The sequence below is a fragment of the Bacillus rossius genome, chromosome 8 (genome assembly GCF_032445375.1).
Source record: "Bacillus rossius redtenbacheri isolate Brsri chromosome 8, Brsri_v3, whole genome shotgun sequence".
In the NCBI taxonomy this organism is placed as follows: Eukaryota; Metazoa; Arthropoda; class Insecta; order Phasmatodea; family Bacillidae; genus Bacillus; species Bacillus rossius.
Window position 1 is genome coordinate 30,182,772 of NC_086336.1, and position 17,636 is coordinate 30,200,407.

Sequence of the window (17,636 nt, forward strand, 5' to 3'; positions counted from 1 at the left end):
GCCAAGCAGACAACCGATGCGGTCAAATGGGACACCCCAGGTCTTGGCGGCGGCAGTAGCTCGCCTTTAACGCCTCTCCGAGAACCCGACTGGATGGAAGACCCCGCCCGGAAGGGGTAATTGGCGAACTCTGCTAACGGCACGCTGAATGTCTGCCGAGATAATTAATACAGTCGTAAAGCTTATCCCGAGGTAATCCCTGGCTCCAGGATTCTCGGTAGTGCCAACCTGATTTCTCCAACTTAACAGCCCACTCTTAACGGAGGGATATGAACCCCGTTTTAAATTAATTCACACAATTTAAGAGACTGTGACAATGAAACGATGAATTGATTTGATTATTTTATCAATAATGATACGATTACACAAACACGTTCGTCTGTACACATCTTCAAGATTTATGCTATATTAAATTGAAATGAGTTCACCTATTAGCAACATGGCCCGTTAGCTCAGTTGGTTAGAGCGTCGTGCTAATAACGCGAAGGTCGTGGGTTCGATCCCCCCACGGGCCAGAGAATATTTTAGTTGTTTCCAAAATTTGGGAATTTTTTATATTATTGTTTCCATTCACTTGGCAAAATAAACATTTTTAAATCATGTTGTTAATAGTATGATCTATGTACAGGAAACAATAGGTATAAAAGGCGTTCTAACAATGGGTACTCAATAAAACCATTTTAATCCAGCGTCTTTAAGACTTTTCATAGTTGGCTTTTCAAAACCAATTTGTACAGACACCCAAAGATTGAAATCACAACGACAATGTTGTGGCTATTAAATGTCACTGTCAGTATATTTAAAATGTATCTCCAAAGATAATTATTTTTTTAACTGATAATTGCGTGTACCTTTACTACCTAAATTGGTTTGTTTAATTTACATATATTACTGAAATTTCGAAAAAAATTGAACCCAGTGTAATTGTTTAATGACTCCTAACAATTTATACTGGATATAGCTTCGAGATATCTCAATTTATTTTAAATTTACTATTATGTCCATAATCTTAAAATTTTGAATAACCTCTAAATAGAGTAAAATTATAGTCAAGTAATAAAGTAGCCAGAGTTATTGAAACGCTTCAAATCAATATCGCTATTTATTTCTATGGCTTAGGTGTGGATCCTAAAGGCCGGGCTACATTCGCAATAGCACGCAAACAGCACAGATGCACATAAGTTCAACATACACTATCAGATATGAGCTGCCACATTGGAAAATAGCACGCGCACAGAAAAATAGCACAGGATCGGCGCACAGAAAGTTCATTAACTTTTAACTTTTAGGTTATTTCTGTGCGCGACCCTGGTGGTAGCCAATCAGCAAACAGTTTAAGTACTACTCTAGTGGGCTTATAAAAGAACAATTGTCACGAAAGTATTGGTGCTATTTACTTGAGTGGTTTGTTATTGTTTTCAAACACACGATAACATAAAAATGGAAGGCACATTTGATAGCTATTTGATAGCTGTAATAGAAAGTAAAAATATTTTGTATGACAGGGGATCCGCAGGATACAAAAATGAAGAAGCTAAATTAAATGCTTGGAAGTCCGTGTATGAATGTGTTAAAGAAGCCGGATTTGATCATTGATAATTGATTGATAATTGATAATATTTATTGTCATAAGACACAGGGTGCAATAGACATTGTCATTGAAAATACATAATAATAATATTTAAATACACATTTTTAAGTTTAAAGAAAAACATCTTAACAATAATATAACTTTACACAAACTTAAGATCATTAAAATTGAAATTGTTCCATTCGTCTAGTGAGTATAAAGGATTGGATATGAGCCATTGTTCTAAGATTTGTTTATACTTATCAAAAGATACTTCCTTGCACACAAGGGTAATCTATTAAAAAAACTTACACTTACATTTTCAAAACTCATATAAATGATTTACATAGTCGTTTATAACTGACATAAATTAAATATCTATTTCTGGTTTTATAGCTATGTACATTATTTCTAATTAAGTTTTTTTGAATGCTTCCAGAATCCTTTGTGTTGTGTTGTGCGTGAATGTAGCATCAAGCTCTGTGCTATCTCTGTGCGTGTGTGCTATCTGTGTGCTGTTTGCGTGCTATTGCGAATGTAGCCCGGCCTTAAAATCTTACAGATTGGTTTTATTTGTTAATCACGCAAAAAATATTTGAAAATAATTACGAGCGAGGGATGTGCAAACATCTAAATCCGGTAACTAGCAAATTCGTGTTTCATCATGTTGCAAATAAACTTATAATACAAATCGACACGAAATTTAACGTAGAATTTTTTAAATTAATGCTAAGCGTGATAAATATACGAAAATTGTGTTTTCAACTACATTTTCTGAACGCGAATCACATATAGTTTCCGTATCCACTGCTCAATTCGCTGCCGAAGCAGCTACGTCAACTATAGAATCATTCCATTTGCATAGCGAAAGTTTAAACTATATAATGAAATGACTCAGATAAAAGAAAACAAAATATATCGAAAAATATTAGTCACTGGGTTTGAACCTTATTTCCGACAGTGAATTTTATCAAAATATTGCCTATCTGGTTAAAATTCACTAAACAGTTAATACTTATTAAAACTTACTATAAAATTTTCCTTTATCTCTATGAACTTTGGTTCGCGCTATCTCACACAGATAACAGCACTTCGATTCATTCACGAAATTACTCTAAAAAATGCTGTATACCTAGAGCTAAGATGTTTACACATCATTATTAATATATATAAATCCATAAAAAAATTGTACCACTTATGTTAAAGAGTAATTTGTGTGAAACCAACTGTAGAAGATTTTCAAAATTACACGATAAAACTAAAAAATTACTCAATTACTCTGTATATGAAATTTTACGATTTTATTACTGTTTGTAGTGCGAAGCATACGTCATTTTCAATCACACATATAATAGTGAAAAAGTGACATATTTTGATTAAATATAGACCTAATTTATTCTTCTGCAGAAGCTTAACTGCAAAATTCATGTGTGTCTGGTAATTCATATAATTGCTACATACAAAATCGTAAATTAACAGTTTATTTTAGTCGTAGTTTTGGGGGGTGACGTTCTAAAATTATTAAGAGATTTTTTGGCAAAATTACGATTCTAAAAAATTTCATAAAAATTGGTGTAATCAATTGTAACGACCTTTTGAACATTTCATTTAATTTAACGGAATGGAGTGTTTATATGAATTGTGTAGTTAGCTAATAATGAATATCAAGACACATTGTTTGAAAATTAGTTTAAAAGTGTTAAAATAAAGTACATAATTAATCACTATTTTAATAACAATGAAAATTTATTCCCATACAACATTAATAATTATAAGTCACTGTCAGATAAATGTTAAATTAATTAAAATTATCATCATCAACATCAACGTCATCGCTTGTAGATATCATTCGAAAAAATGTGATGAAATTATTTTACAACTGGAATAAGAATCAAAATTTCAACCGTGTGTTGATATGATGATTTTAGTTTTTTTGTGGATGTTTTCGCAAAATCTACATAAGTGGAACGGAAAGCCTGCAAAACACATATCTGATTGTGAAAAATGCAGGAATGATGAACCACATGACTCCATCTTTTTATAAACTGCGAAACCAATTCGGCAAATAAGTCTTTCTAATTATGCGTCAAAATTTTTTGGCACCTCTGTTTTATCACTGTCATTCAACACAGTAGTATCACTTTAAATGTTGCGAAATTAATATTACATGTTTGAAATGATATTGTGAAAATGAAATAATTATAATAAATTTGAATACGACCACTTTTAATGTTTTGAGCATAAAATAAAATGTATTAAGTTTTCAATTTAATTGTTCTACCAGTAGGTTCTACCAGTATCCTTACTAATATTATAAATGCGAAAGTAACTCTGTCTGTCTGTCTGTTTGTTACCTTTTCCCGGCTGAACGGCTGAACGGATCGTAATGAAATTTGGCAAGGAGATAGATTATATCCTGGGGATGGACATAGGCAATCTTTTGTCTAAAAAAATAAATTTTAAACGGGTTAAAAAAATATATCATAATTTTATGTAACGTGTGTCATAGATATACAAACTGTTAGTGTCATTCCTCTATGTCTGCCGAGCAATAGCTTTCAAGCCATTACGTTACGTTTTGCTATTGTAAGGACCTAAGTAGAGAGTAAGAAAAAATTAAATATCTTGACAGTTTGTAGTGTCGCCATATTTGTTTCAGTTTTCAATACCGTTTTTGTATATTACAATTTAAATTATTTTTTTTTTACAGTACCTACTTATAACTTATTTGCAAGGAGTTTGGTTTAGTGTTTATAATTTATCTGTTGAGCGTCAAGAGTCTTAGGGCTACTGAGACCGAAGACCAGAAATATTTATCAATTATGTAATATATTGTTGAAAAATTTGAATTTTATTATTTCAGGTAGGTCGATTTTTTTTATTAATTATAATAGTTACGTGTAATTGCCATCTTCCTTTATTTCATATTAAAAATCATGTTTGGTTGAGTGTGAGATAATTTTATTTATGTATGTTTTAATTTCAGTTATTTTCTTATATATATATATATATATATATATATATATATATATTTATTCTTACCTACCTACTTCTATTAAATTTCAGGTGGATGTTAACATTGTCATTCCAGTTGAATAAATTTTTTTGACAAATTAGTTGTTATTTATACTTTTTGTTTCCTTTTGGACTATGTTTTTTTTTACTTAATTCAAAGATTTGTGGTGTGTTCAGGGAGTGATATCTCTATTAATTTCTATACTCCTTTGGATAAGCGGAATATGGCCACCACAGTTTTACATATTAACCAATCCTACAAATGTATTAAACATTATGACAAATAAAAAATAGTTTCACAAACATCCTTAGTTTTTTTGGTGTGTATAGTTTGAAGTTTAATATTATGTATGTACGTAAATTCTTAAACATAGAGTTATTTATTAATTTATTTAGAAAATTATTCATAGGTAGGTAATAAGTTTTCCTTTATATCTCTTTCGATTTGGAGTGTTTCCGAGTCATTCGGAGTCCTCAACATCACCCCCTCCCCCCCCCCCCCCCCCAGGTGGTTAAAGCCCCAAAATTTCGAAAGTTTAAAATTTAAAAAAAAAATTCTCTTTCGATTTTAAGCGTTATCGAGCCATGGGTTCTGGAAAAAAAACCTAAATTTCGATAATTTTAGGAATTTCAAATATCTATTCTTTCGAGATGGAGTGTTCCGAAACATTCGAGGTCCTGAACCTCCCCCCCTCCCTTTTCTCAAAAGTGAAAGCCACAAAATTTCAAAAAAATTGGAGGAAATTGTATTAAAATTAAGTCATTACTAACTAAAGTGTCCGGGGGATGGCGGAACGTTTACCCAAAGACGTGTTCTCCAACAAATTTGTGGTAAGGGGATTGGGGGAATGCAAAACCCCAAAATTTCGAAAAATTTCTTAAATTTAAGAATACTTTTTTTACTATTTGGGGTGTTTCCGAGCCATTCGGGGTCCTCAAACTACCCTCCCCCCACAAGGAGTCAAAGACCCAAAATTTAAAAAATTTCAAATATCATTCTTTCGATTTTTATTGTTTCCCAGCCATTCAGGGTCCTCAAAATCACCCCTCCCCCTCTGGGGACAAATCCCTAAAATTTCGACAATTTCAGGAATTTCAAATATCATTTCTTTCGAGATGGAGTGTTCCAAACCATTCGAGGGTCTGAACATCCACTTTTCGCAAAAGTGAAAGCCCCAAAATTTCGAAATATAAGAATATATATAATTGGATGTTGGCATGTATGACGTCGATAAACTCTTACACCGTTTGACCGATCGCCATGAAAGTTGGCACATCGAAGTGTTTTATCATCCATTTTTTTTGTAACTCGCCGCTATATGGCGCTGTAGCACATCAACTTCTAAACCTTTCAACCGATCGCCCTGGGTAAACAGAAAATCATAGGTCACAGATACACAAACAGTAATTATGTGTCATTTCTTAATGTCCAACACACTGGACATATCGCTATCCATTTTGCTGTAACTCGCGGACAATATTTCACCCGGTGTTCAGCCCGGGCAAAGCCGGGTACTGCAGCTAGTACTATATAAATATTAATCTAATGTCTTGTAATGATTTCTTAAACATATTGGTAGGTACTTATTAGGGTAATTTAATCACATTCCACCATAAATGTATGTACTCGAGATCTATGATTAAAATACATTACACTTTGAACTAAGCAGTACAAATCTGAACCCTTGTATTATCAAAGATGAAAATTTACCGTCAAATTGCTTAATGGAACCTCAAAACAGTTACATGAAATAATATAATGTACATTTGTAACAAAAGTCTTTTGCACTAACTGAAAGTTACTATCGATCCTGGATCCGTGGTTAGTTGATCGGTAATAGATGTAGGCTAATAAATGTACATATTCAAAATATTTAGTTACACATGTGAATCACAAATATTATCATTAATCTTAGTTCAAAATTGAATCAACTAACTAACAACCTCAAGCAATAAATACAAATACAATTTAACTTCTAAATTACTATAAAATAACTTGTTGTTGTCAAGCGTCTGTCGTAATTTGCATTATCGTAAACATGTACTTAGTTTATCCTCAGACTGTAAACATTAGGTCGTCTCTGGATTATAATTCACACCTTATTCTTATACAACACAATAGAAATCAGTTTATTAGGCCTTGGTAGCCAAATGTAGATAACTTCTTAAAACTGGTACCTCGAAGTTATTGTAGAAAAGTTCAAATAATATTAAACTTATGTAACTCAAACCTCATAACATCGTAGTACTCGAAGACTTGATGGAAAATGTCCAAGTGCATATATTCTTAGATATTTAGAATAATCTTAGTATTTCTTGTAGACATGAAGAAAATGCCCGTATAGTCAAAAAATAGACGTTCAACCAGTTTCTTCAGTATTGCACTCAACCATTGAAGAGATTTATCATCCTTCTCAAATAAATATAATAGTAAAACTGTTGTATGTATTCTACACAATAAAATATCAGTTCAAGAGGCGGTAATATAAGCACGTCTTAGTTTGTTCCAGATTACGGTCATTCCTATTTTATTAGCTATTGTTCACACATGTTCTAAACAGTTACTCTCATAAAGAAAATTTTACAAATAGTTTAAAGAATAATTTTTTAGGCTTTCTCCTGTGCCAAATATGGTCACAGATTAAAATAATTTCTCTGAGAAATTAAAGACGAAAGTAATTTAAAATTATTTAATGTAAGGAAATAAATCAAAAATAAAATTAATTCAAATCAGTAGGTACTCTTACAACTGTGATATTTTCTTTTATTACTGTTTTCACAAATGGTAAAATTTCGTGTCTCGTGAAAGAAATTTCTTCCGTATCATTTGAAGATTCTGTTAATATTGATAAAAAATCTAGAAAAGATTTTTTTTTACCAATTTCTTAAAAAACATATTATTACGTGAAAAATTCGCAAAAATAAATGTGTAAATACGGATGGACTGAGGTGCGTCCACACAATATCGCATAAAAATGTTAACACAAAGAGAACATGTTGCTATTTTTTAAAAGTTTTGAAAAACGATCTGATCAAAAACTTCCATTTGGTTTCAGAGCACGATCTGACAAAACTATTAAGCTTATTGCATTATTATAACTAACTCTCTAGAACGTCAACATAAAAAATTAAACTAAAAAACTGTTGATTTACGATTTTATATGTACCGTTTGTATAAATTACTAGTGACACATTTAAATTGCACTTAACTTTCTGGAGAAGAATCTATTTCGTTTAAACCAAATAGGTCACCTTTTCACTATTCTATATGTGTTCGAAACGGATGATTGCTTCCCACTAGATACTGTAGTAAAATTGTAAAATTACATATACAAAGGTTTAGTCATTTCAATTGTTGTAGTATAATATAAAAAAATTATATATTTAGCTTTACACACATGTTTTTAGAAAACCAAATTGTGCCTCAGGCTTCAGTAAAAAATATTCGAATGAACATATGTTATTACTAATATCTACGTGTTAAATCACACATTTGAATGTGTAGATTAAATTACACACATACACAACAATAAATATTTAATTAATTTGTGTCCTTTTTTGTAAGTGCACTGTACTTGTAGGTACACACACTTGTGCCATTGTAAAAGTGGTAAATATTTGACCAGAGTAAATTTACAACTACCGAGGACCTGCAAAAATTTTATTTAGCAATTTATACTGAAAAAGACCATTTAATTTATATTAGGTTACAAAAATGGTATTCCTGTTATTTCATAATTAATTAGTGTGTACGATAGTCAAGAGGTTAAGATACTCAACTTGTTTACACGTGGTCGAGAGTTCAATACTCTGCCCATTTACTCAACTTATTAAAATAATTCACTTAAATAATTATATGTGATATAATTAAATCCGCGTAATAGAATGCATTGTTCGTTAACAGCTATGAGCTAACAAAAACAAAATAATTTTGGAAATTACAATTACAAATTAACATATTCGTTGATATAAATTTACTCAAATTGCAGAAAACTTAGCCGACAGGTGTGGTAAAAAAAAATACACATGCAAAATGTATAAATAAATATATCACGTAGTACAAATAAACCAACAGCTATAAAATTATTGTTCCAAAACATAGCAATTGTACTTTTACACCTATGTTAGTATAATTAATTAAGCACAATAGCAAAACGAGTGTAGATGTAAAATTACCGTTAATTTTGGTGGAGACTGTGCTACATACATGTGTAAAATTATACAACTTTTTGTTAAAGGTATAAACATCTTAGCTCTCGTTGAACGTCAATTGGTAGGAGTTTTTTTTATGAATGGAATGGAGGTCGCATGGAACGGAAATGTGTAACTACGGTGCTACCATCTGTGGCGGATTGCGCGAACCAAAGTTCACAAAGCCAAAGGAAAAAATTATAGTATTGACTGTTTAGTGAATTTTACCAATGTGAGCAGTATTTTAATAAAAAAATAATTTTTGAAAATCAGGTCCAATTTGCTCTGGATATTGTACGATTAGATTATCGACGTAGTTGCTCCGGCAGAGAATTCTAGAGGCGAGTGCGTTAACTACGTGTGATTCGCGTCAAGAAAAGTAGTTGAAAACACAATATTTGTATATTTATCACGCTCAGAAGTAATGAATTACTTAATTAATTAATTATACGTTACTTCCCCCCCCCCCCCCCCCACCTTTCAGTGAACGCTCACCAAGGGAATATATTCCCGAGCCAGGCAGGGACGGTCACCCTTCCTTAACTGCCATTATATATTAATAGACGTGGCAGTGCAACTGCTGCAGAAGTTAAAAGTGAGAGTAGCTGGTCGCCAGCAGGGAGCGCTTCTAGGCGGTGGGATACAGGCCTGTTCCGCTGCAGCCTAGTCCAACAGCCGCCCGGCCGCAGCCCGGGAACAGGTTGGCGGAGAGCTGCTGGCAGCCCCCGGGGCGAGTTAATTAAAACTGTAATTAAATTGTAGTGGCTGACGGGCGGGCGGGTGCCGACCCTTCTCCCCCCCCCCCCCCCCCAAACCCGGTAGAGGGGTCGGCCGTTGCTGCAGGAGGGAAGCCTGCACCTCGGCGAGTTTAGGAGTCTCCGTAACAAACCCCCGGGTGGGTCACCCCGGGCCTCGAACTGCTAGAAAAGTAGAAGGGGTGTGGGGGGGGGGGAGGAGGTGAGGTCAGAGGGACGATGATTCGGCCAGCACCCAGTGGTCCTCGGGGTGGGACCGGCCTCTTCGCCGCTCGCCAGACCGCTGCACCGTCGCCGAACTGTTGCTGCGAACTGGGCGAGCTGCCAAACGTGGGATGAACAGATGAAAGAGAAGATTAAATGCGTACAGGCAACAGGCAACTGTTGAATACAAAAAATATACGTTAAATAACAACGTAACCATCCCTAATTACTTACGTGCAGGCTTATGCTCGTTCGAGGCAGAACGGCCGTAGTAGCCCGTCGAAATCGTGTTCGTCGTCCCCTGTGTGCCAGTGTCGGACTTTAACAGTAGTATATTATATTTAATTTTCAAAGATACTTGTTTTGCCTTCTTCGGCAGATTGTTTCAGTCTTCAAAGCAATATTTATTCTGGTATTTCGTGTTTTTGCACATTATAGCAAAAGAAAATCATAATGCATCGATATCTAATTGCTTACAGAATGTTTTTTTTCTGCCTAACAACGTCTTATTTAATTTTTATGAACATAAAACCATTAAATTAGGACTTGCTTAGTAGAATATTAACAATTAAATATGGTTATATTTATTTAAAATAGTGTCCAAAATTACGAAATAACAGAAAGAAATAATGTAGGCTACTACCCCCATAATAAAAGAGATAAGAACTAAAAGAGACAATATTAATTTAAAATATTTAATTCTATATAAAATTTAAAAAGAGAATTAAAAAAAAATTGGTTAAGGCAGAGAACACAATAAAAGATATTATGAGACAATAAAATAGTGTAGGAAATATTCAGTTTTGTTACAATTGAAGTCATTCCCAAAAAATAATTAAACACCCATAGCCTATGACTAGAGATCGGAAAAAATCGCGAATTCATTTCGCGATAGGCTAAAATAAAAAATCGTTATAGCTCAGTGCTGCCTCTGTTATTGGTTCACAACTCACCTGGATGACTCTGGGGAAATGAGAAACCCCCAACCAAAGCTTTATCGAATCACAGTCTGCTACGCTGGAACGTCTCACAAGACAACAGCCAACGAGTGGGTGACATTTGACCGAGTGTACGTAGAACTATGGAGTTCATCCTACAGGTCATTGAACCCGCGAATTTTTCCGGTCCCTACCTATGACTTCACATGGAAAACAATTTGTAGTAGTAAGTCACAATGAAATTCAGACGTTTCACTAATTTATATTTTATGCTTTGAACCAGCCAAATTTGCTATCTCTCCTTCTTTAAAGAGTAGTTTTGTGGGAGAAATATCTATACAATAGGTCTGTAGTTGCTCTAATAAAATTTGTATCGACAGGTACGAGGGCGCAGTAATTACCAGTATCAGCTTCAGTTTTGTATGCTACAGTTGCCAATACCCAGTTTTTTTTAGTGGCCTACAATTAGTAAATCATTAGTTAATTTTTGAAAATTCGCTTTTAAGTACGATTTTACAAGAGTGCTTTAGTTAAACACTTGTAACCCACAAACTTGTAAAAATTTACTAAACAACAGGGATATTTCATTCAAGTGAAGAAAATCTCCCGAGATATTCGGTTTGGATTACATTACGTCGTCTGGAGCGACGGGCGTGGAGTTCGAACCCAGCCTCTTCCCTTTACTTCCCATGCGTTCCTTTCCTCCGTGTCGTGGGGAGAACAGGGCACTTCGAAATGGCCCTGACGTGCGACTGAGCGCCAGGTACTAGCGAGCCTGGGCAGCTGCAGTTTTAAGGGCTAACCGTGTTTGAGTTGATGTGAAAGACAATGTAACTTAGACGATCGAGTGTTTTAATGCCATATAAAGAATTGCTCGCAACATTGGTTGTGGTTACAAAGTGTCGTCTTGTGACTTCGCTTCTGGCGGGCGGTACAAACTGCAGATTGTTTTTTTTTTTCTGTAAATGGAACCTAAATACTTTTTTGAAAAATTACAGAATTACATTTACATGAAAAAAAAATCACTATACAAAACAGTGTTCACAGTAATACAGGATTCGGATTCTTACCCGGGAATTTATGGTTTTTGTTGTGTCATTGCCTCCAATAGTTAAAGTTATTTTTAAACCGTTTCATGAATAGCTTTCCAATATTTACTGCGCACGTTAATAACAAAATAAAGTCCAATTATTGAATAATTGATTATCTTTTTCAGGGTTTAAAAAAAAACTATGCTTGAATAAAACAATTACATCAAAACTTCGCAAATATTGGAAAACAACTAAAATATTCACTGGCCCGTGGGGGGATCGAACCCACGACCTTCGCGTTATTAGCACGACGCTCTAACCAACTGAACTAACGGGCCAGGCTATTTTCTGTTAACACATTCAAAATTACACATTGCATTAATCTTGAAGATGTGTATAAACGAACGTGTTTGTTTTATTGTATCATTATTGGTAAAATAATGAAATAAATTCAGTGTTTCATTGTCATATTATCTTAATTTGTGTGAATTAAATAATAAAAATATTTTTTTTTAAAAAGAATAAGAAAGATGAAGGGCAGTAATGCCGGAGCGTGGCCTCCTCGCGGCCCCTCGTGGTAACCGGGTGCCAGTGTTTGACCCTTCTAGAGGGTTTGGGGGTGGCGGCCGGGGCTGTCTGCTGGGTTGGGTGGGTTTTGCTCCGTCTGCTTTGAGGGGATTGGGTCTGTGGATGCTGGGAAAGGGTACGGTTTCCGGCCTGCCGCTGAAACGGTTCCTGGTTCTTCCCGGGTGTGGCGGGATCAGCCTGCTCTTTGCCTGTTAGGCTGCCTTGGTGTGCCTCCCTCCTGCCGAAAGAACGGGTCAAGTAGAGTTCAGCTTTGGACAAATTTTTCACAGGTTTGTGCCTTTTTAAGTATTGGTTTCCTGGACTATTGACTTCTGTCCTGCTTCCTGGGGGCTGGTGGGCTTTGGAGGATGTGACTGGCTAATCTGACCCTCTGCTGGCCTGCTCTGCGCTCTCGAAGTGGGGAGAAAGGAATTAGACAGTTTCAGGGGGACTCAATATTTCAGGGAACATTGGTCTGCTGGCGTCCGGGCTAACGGCCGTCTTCCATTCTGGGTGGACCCCCTTTTGGGACCCTCCCAGGATGGATCTCCGAACGATATTTCCATAGCCCGTATCCACGTTTTCAAAAAAAAAAAATATATATTTGAATTTTTTTTCTCAACCCTTAATTAATTTATGGCAGTTAATAAATACATAATTAACTTAAGAAAACTCTTCCAAATTTTTAGTTTCATTTTAGCATCGCTGGGAGTGCTTGCGGCGTGTGGTGGCTGGTGCCCTTTGGGGGGGGGGGGGAGAAAGGGGAAGGAAGGGGGCGACCTCTCGAAAAGGAGAGCACACAGGGGGGCCACCCTTGCACCCCAACCGAGACGAACCTTAGGGATTGGAGCATCGGACTCTGCTCGCCGCGAGACACCTAACAGTATCATTTTTCACAACGACACCCCGGAGGGCTTATGCCATGAGGGGACCCAGGTTTCTTCTTCTATTAAATTATAAAATTATGTGCCAATTTTTGTAAGAAAATTCAGCGTTAAGTGCTAAAACGAATTTCATGTAAGCAAAAATGACCACAGTCATGTGTTGTGCAAGTTTTATAATAATTTATTGTCTAATCACAAACTATTTGTTGGCAGCTGGTTTTCAAAGGAATCTTTGGTAAAACCCCAGGCGTATCTCCGGCAGTTGGCCGCAGGGAAGCATGGGTCACCCCGCCGCGCCGCTGTCACGGGGCCAAGGAGCATGTAAGAAGATCTGGAGTGGACATGTGTAGGGCGAGAGCGAAGCCAGCCGGTTGCGAAGAAGGGTTGAAAAGAAAGAGGAAGAGAGCGTATTTCTACTGCAAACGCAGCCCCAGCCCACTTGTCCTTGAGGTTTGAGTGGCGCTGGTGTGCGGCTACAATGGTGATTTCCTGTAGCGCATATGGCTGTACAAATCGATGGAATTCCAAGCCGGATGGCGTTGCTTTTCACATGTATAAAAGATTATTTTTTTTTCATTTGTTAACTAAATTAATTCCCAAAACTTTTGAAGCATCAGAAAAAAGTGGCAAATGTTTTAAACAGAAGTAACTAATCTTCGAACTTTTCGAAAAACCTAAGAAAACTATTTAACAAAGAGAAGTTGTTTCAATTGTAAGTATAATTCTTTACTTTTTTCATAGATTTCCAAAACGTGACGATCAACGACAGATCTGGGAAAAAGCGACAAAGCGGAAAAATTGGACTGCGTCTCCGAACCATGCATTGTGTACAGTGCATTTTGAAGACAAATGGGTCTTAAGAAGCGAAAATCTAACTCGATTAAAGGATGATATGGTGTTCGGTATATTAAGGTTTCCCTCAAAGGAACGGTTTCACAATGCTTTTAAGATATTAGTTACATCCCAACATAAGTTTAAAACATTTATCTTAAGAGTGTGCTTCGTAGCATTAAAAGACGTGCCTTAATTATTTTGCAAATTTATCATTGTTTTGGTGACGATGTCAGGGGTTTTCGTATTTTTTTTAGAAATATAGTACAGTATGTATTAGCAACTACGTTAAGAACTGTTATTTTATTCACACAGAGAAAAGAAATACAAAATGCTAAAATTTGGCGTCTGTCTTTTTATATCCTATATAGGCTTGTTATTATATGTGTGTTGTAACATGTATAAAAATTTTAAATATATTCAACAATATTTGGTAATGATATATATTTAAAAACTTTTATGTACGCTACTTGAAACTACGTGAAAGGTTTTCAGTCTATAAAGGCCTATTCTATGATTTTTTAAAATTATTAATTCTTATGCAAACAATTAATAAAATTGAAAGTTTCTTACATTGCCAGTATATGCATAGCATTACAGTTATTACAAACAATTCTCTACCAGTGTTTACCTAAGGTTTGCATGTTACGTTGGTTGAGTAAGTAGACTGGAACATGAACATGATATTGAAAAGACTTCTAACTTCTACTAATACACGTATATTACAAGAGATTTGTAATAGATTAAATGAAGTAAGTAAGAATTCGTTTTTTATAAACGTTGTGTATGAAATTATAAAATTTGAGAAGTATAATAACAAAAAGAAGTGCGTTACGAAGACATATGTCGGTAGTGTTACCCACTGAAACATTATTCCCACTTCAACTCTCTGTAAAAATAAAAGTATGGGGTTGAATGCGTCAAGAAAGGTATATAAATAAAATTTGAAACTTCTTCCTAATTTCATACGCAGGTGTCCCCCACCTATAGTTGCAAACAAAAATTTTTCCTCGATGTTGAAATTTACTCTGCGTATTCACAAAAACATTTGGCAGTAAATAGGTATTTAATTTTTAAAAATGAAAGTATTCATGTTTCGAAAAAAATATTAAAGCGGTGTGGGGAATAATGTTTACAGATAATCCAGTAAAATTTTCAGTTTGATTGTTTTGATAGTTTCGGAGCTGTTGCGAGTTTAGTTTGGAGGATTTTTCGGCCGCGCGAAACAAGTTTGGCTCGTTTTCGTTTTCTTCCAGCGTAGGAAGCAGGGAACAAACGCCGATACCCGGCTTCACCTCGCATCCTTTGCTGGCCTTCCCTTGTCCTCTCCAGATGTATTACTGTATATTAGCTCCATGCACGGGGCGTACAGAGCTTCACGCCGGCTGCCCTGCCGTTGCTCTTGCAAGGATCAGTTCCCCCCCCCCCCCCCCCACCCGGTTCCCTTCGTCAAGCACTGCGTAAGGCCCTTCTCGAGGGATAGCTTTACTACGGGCTTCCGTACCCCATAAGTTTATAACAAACACGTAAAATTTTACAAGTTAGTGGGTCACGCGTGTTTAACAAAAAAAAAACTCTTGTAAACTTCTAATGAAAAGTGAAACTTTTACGAACTAATAAGTAATTTACTACTTCTAGGCCTCTAAAAATACTAGGTTTTTGGCAAATTCAGCATACAAAATTGTAGCTGATACTGGTTGTTTACTACTAATCTCCTCCATGCTCGCATCTTACGTAGATAACATCTACAAAGTTGTTGTGGTCCACTTCTTATTGTGATGAAATACAGAAATAAGCGAACTAAAATTGTCGACCGACTTATGCTGTAACTACATAATAGTAACTTATAAAGGTTCAATTATTACATAAAGTTTTGTTGCTGAATTTTTGAGTTACAAGTGTAACAACTAACTTACAACAGAAACTTTAACTATTTAGAAACATTTTTGTACATCTATGTGGGAAGCCTGTGCCTTACATATTGTGATTACAAGATCCTATTTTTTTACAGTTATTAATAACAAGACTCGAACCTTTGTGAACCAGGCCCCTGGTAGAATTCGCCGATTAGTGCCACACATCGACTCTGTGAGCAAGGTCCTGAAACTGTCGGTCATTCAGAATGAAACTCAAGATGCATATTGAATGTACAAATAGCTTAGTAACGTTACCCGTTGTTAATTAACTTTTGGTTTTCCAGTAACATCTTGGGTTAATTTATGACATTTTAAACGAAATTAATGGTTAGGGCTCAGTTTCACACGCTATAGTGATTTTTTTTTTAATTTTTAACTTCTTAGCTCTCGGTATAAGGCATTTGGAAGGAGTAAAGGAGTAATTTAGTGAATGGAACGGAAGTCGCTTGAGACTGAAATGTGTACCTACACATCTGTGGAAGTCTCAGAAATTTCGAAAAGATGGTAGACCCGCGTGACTCATCCTTATATATTGCTTTTATGAACATCGCAGAGTTAACACCGTACTTAGGTACTAAAAATAAACCTTTATAATAGCACAACTGTATTTTAATACTTTATGTTATAATCAACTAAATAAAGTTAAGGTTTGTTTGTAGAAAGTATTTACAGAATGATTTCTGTCATTTAAGCAAAAACATACATAAACAAATTTTTAAAATATGTATTTTAGAATGTTTTAAGTTAATACTTTAGTAATGCCACAGAAGTATAACTTCTAGCATGTGTACACGATCTTTCATTTACATTTTTTGGTCGCTAAAATTATTCAAAAGCTTTTACATTTTATATTTATTTCTAAACAGATAATTAATAACTAATATCGGTCCGAAGTCATGTAAATGTTCATAATTATAACATTTTGCATCACCTTTTACAGACCAAAATTACGTGAGATCAATTGGCATAAACTGACAGGAAAATATTTGAAGTAATAGTTATGACAAGAAAATGAAATAACCAACCGACGTTTCAGACTGAGTCATAATCACTCAGTGTACTAACATTTGTAAGCAGGAACTAGATATAACTATAACTTTAGATAAATTTTGAAGAAATACTACATATTGTAGCCGTTACCATTGTGTGACTTCCGGGAAATTTTTATATAGTTTACGTTTCGTAGTCCATAGACCACAAAACCATCATAAACTTAAAAGTGTAAATATAATTTTAAGTAACTGCAGTAATTTGTAGGGACCGTAAAAATTCGCGGGTTCAATGACCTGTAGGATGAACTCCAAAGTTCTACGTACACTCGGTAAAATGTGACCCACTCATTGGCTGCTGTCTTGTGAGACGTCCAAACGTGGCAGCCTGTGATTCGATACAGTTTTGTTTGGTTGTTTCTCATTGGCCCAAAGCATCTAGGTGAGTTGTGAGCCAATAACAGAGGCTGCATTTAGGTATAACTATTTGTATTTTAGCCTATCGCGACATTAACTCGCGAATTTTTCCTGTCTCCAGTAATGTGTTACAAATCACTTCCAAATTGATACATAAAATATAATCGTGGAAAATGTCAACCGAGTTTTTAATGCAGGTAAAGTAGGTAAATGGTCAAACTGGGACTAGGTTCTGGTTGTGGAGCGGGATCCGAACCGTTGGAAGAGGTAGTGTTACGAACTGGGAAGCAGAGCCGCGACGCGTGGCGCATACCTGAGAGGGTCCTCC

At 35.3% G+C, this 17,636-nt stretch overlaps 2 non-coding genes across 2 annotated transcripts; one reads left to right on the top strand and one right to left on the bottom strand.

Moving 5' to 3' along the window:
• Positions 1-441: 441 nt before the first annotated feature.
• Positions 442-515, top strand: Trnai-aau (transfer RNA isoleucine (anticodon AAU)). Its single transcript has one exon. It is a non-coding gene; the product is annotated as a tRNA-Ile (tRNA).
• An 11,453-nt stretch (positions 516-11,968) lies between these two features.
• Trnai-aau (transfer RNA isoleucine (anticodon AAU)) lies at positions 11,969-12,042 on the bottom strand. The gene has a single exon. It is a non-coding gene; the product is annotated as a tRNA-Ile (tRNA).
• Between the last annotated feature and the right edge of the window lie 5,594 nt (positions 12,043-17,636).